Below are 3530 nucleotides of genomic sequence, written 5' to 3'. Positions count from 1 at the left end.
ATTATTTGCCATCATAAAAAAGGGGGAATATTGTTGTTTCCCTATTTTGATGATGACAAAAAATTCACTTTGGTTAATTTAGTTTTCGTATGTTGTTTGATTAATTTCATGTTATTAGATTTATTCATTTTTGTTTTATTTATTTATAATCTAGATTTGTTATTTTCTCTTAGGTTTATTATCTTTTAGATATCACAAATAATATGTTTAATAACTTATGGAGAATTGATTAGGAGGTTAATCCAAAATTAAGTTGTTAACTTTATTTGTGTTTGTTACAAACAGTTTACATTATGGACGTATATATTGTGAAATTATGTGATTCCATAATACACTTGGAAGTTAGTTTGTGCGCAGCTATTTAAAACGGTTACTTGATAAGGAGCTTCAAAAGCAACAACTAACCGCCTAAAGAGGAGGGTTGAAGTAGTTCCTAGATTTTAGGAACCACAACAACCCACACTACTACTATGTGGCGTGTGATAATGGTGAGCGTGTGATAATGGCATGTTTCGGAAACCAACCGCATAACTTCCCACGGATTTTTGCAACGACTAGAACGTGGAAGGAGTGAAGCTGAAATTCTGCTCCACTATGTCCGTGGAGAAGATCATGGGAAAGATTGCCTTGTACAAATAGTTTTGTGTAACAATCTTAAACATTATGCTTTTAGAATTTTTAGTGCAATATTTTTGTGAAAGTATATTCGATTTTACTCTTCTTTCATTATTACTTAGTTTATTATAGATTGGGTTAAGTGAATTAAAATTTGTAATATTTCGAAGAAAAGAGAAAGAGAAAGAAAAGAGAGAAGAGAAAAGATTCGAGTGAAGTCAAGAGAGAAAGTCAATTGTTCAGGGGGAACAAGTTGACAGTGAACCAGTTCCTAGAGGAACAGAGAAGGTCCGAGTTTAGGTTGTACAAAAGAGAGTCTTTTGGCCTAAAGTATATTAAAGAGAATTGAGTCAAAATCCCTCGTGGTCAAGGTTTTTCTACCTATTGGGCCTAGGAAGTTTTCCTTGTAAAAATTTCCGTGGTCTCATTTCTTTCTAGTTTATGCATTTATTTCTTTCTTAGATAAATATTCTTTTATTTTCGCAAAAAGTTAGAAAATCTCCCCAACTACAATTCACCCCCCTCTTGTAGTTTCTTAAGTTTTTGTACTCGACTAACAGAAAGGGTGCCACAAAGTGTGCGAGGGAGTTTGTAGTGAAGCTACCAAAGTGCACGAGAAATTGAGGTACTTTGAAGAGTGAGGTGAATGCTCTAAGTGCTATTCGTGAGGGATGTGAGAGGGAGAATGATATTATACCTATGACTTTTCACATAGGATCAGGTAGAATAGTGGGAAAAAGAAAAAAGTTGTGAAAAAGATTACCCCTGCCCAACAAGTAGTGTTGTTATAGGAGACATTGGGCTAAGACGAGGTAAGAGGAAGAATGCGACCATATAATGTGAAATGGATGGTGTGGGAGTGTTTTATTTCGCCTATGCGGTATGAGCGCGCATTATATTTGACTACCTCATTGTAAAAGTTTTTGTATTGAAAACGTTTTGATATAAGTCGCCAACAATTCTTTTTAGAAAGAATCATAAACCTAATCGGATATGGGAAAATCGTAGGGATAAATTATCCAATGTAGATTTCCCCGTCCTGACTCAATAGATGGTCAAATTGGACCAAAGATTGAGTTCAGGAGTGAGGGTACAACATAGTCAGGAACTATGTTGCCCATTGCCGGCCTCTACTAAATATCAATTCATTGCAGATTTCATGCGAAAGAATAATCATATAATGTTTTAAACACCCTAAAAATAATTAGTCTGGATTGGTTCAGGAAACACATAAAAAGACTAATTTTAGTTATTATGCAATCAACTTACACAAAACCTAACAGATTGTCTAAATTACTCTGATTAATGTTAGAGCAGTTCGTTAGGTTTGAATTAGCAAAAAAAACATATGGGTGATAAATAATCAATAACGCAGGACAATCATATAATATTCATATAATAATCGAGCGAGTATATAATATACATTGGCACACATAATAATAATATAAAATAAAATATAGAAAAGGGGTTAAAATATATAGTAGGACGATTCTATATTAAAGATCTACATCAAGAAAGAAACAGTTAGTAACTTCAATAGAAAAATAAAGAATTTATTTAAGGTTCCTTAAGATTATACTTATGCAGTTTATATTAAAGAGTACAAAGATCTTTGCACGGAGCAATCGTGGAACCAAGAATGCAATATGATTAGGAATTGATTAAAAGTAGTGAGAGTATTTGAGTCTTTGAGTATTTTGAGAGTCGAAGTGTTTTTGTAAGTATTCGTAAGGATTTTATGCATTCGTAAAATAATAATGCAACACCCCGATAATTCTTCTTTTCAGAAATACATTTATAATATACAAGTAGAGAATTACCCAAGTATTATTGCCCGAGTGATAACGTATCGGCTTATTCAAAATTTTGCAGCAGATTACAAATAACTAATCTTTCAACTTTATAATAAATAAATACGTATTTAGAAATCAAACAATCTAAACGAGTCTACTCAAACAAATTTAATAAAATATGTTCTTATCAATGCAGAAAAGTAAAATATACTAGTTACACATTCTCTCCATTCCAGATTCCCAATGATGCATATCTGTGAACCTGTAATGTCAATGCTTTAATGAATCTCCTCACCAAAATGGGTCATCAGAGGATGAATAAGGCAAAGCCATGATCACAATCACAAACAAAGCACGTAATCAGCAAATCTGAGTACTACATACTAAAATATAAGCATTCCTAACATGATACTAGATAAATAACATGCAAGGATAAATAATAATATAATCATATAATATTCTGCAGACAACTTTAACTGAACTAGACTCTAAACATCCTTTTTATTACTTTAATGGAATAGTTATTGGAACTGAGTTGTCTTATCTACTAATGCCTTCACCTACGAAGATGAAATACGGGTGCTACTAGGCACTACAACACATTTCAGATTGACCTCCGATATCGAGGAACTTTTGCTAACTGAAAAAGGGATGGTGATCAATCCATCTCCTGTAAAAAGCCATGGCTCGCTCACCATTTTCCCCAACTCCTAATGTCCAACTCTAGACGTGCACCAGTCTAAAGTCTATAATTATCCTTGTTACACTTTACGTACTTTAGAAGTTATTACATGTTATGACACACATACAAGCAACACGAAATACAAGGCAAACATGCACAACTGAACTTCTTTTATCTTAGGATTTCATAAGTGATCACAACTTACAATCCAAGACTTACTTTCTTTTAAATCTCAACTTTCTTATTTGTTGAACCTAGCCAAAAATCAAACTTACCTTTGAAAAGGAATACTTATCAACTTACCAAATAAGGCCCACAGTCCGCACAAGATAGTGAAAATAATACTTATAAGGGAACAGATGAATAACATGATTGAATCTCTATAACATAAATTAATTCCCCCATGTGAATTAATAAATAAAGTTCCCATCCATATGCTT

This window comes from Beta vulgaris, chromosome 8, assembly GCF_026745355.1.
Source record: "Beta vulgaris subsp. vulgaris cultivar EL10 chromosome 8, EL10.2, whole genome shotgun sequence".
In the NCBI taxonomy this organism is placed as follows: domain Eukaryota; kingdom Viridiplantae; phylum Streptophyta; class Magnoliopsida; order Caryophyllales; family Amaranthaceae; genus Beta; species Beta vulgaris.
This window is presented reverse-complemented; position numbering follows the sequence as displayed.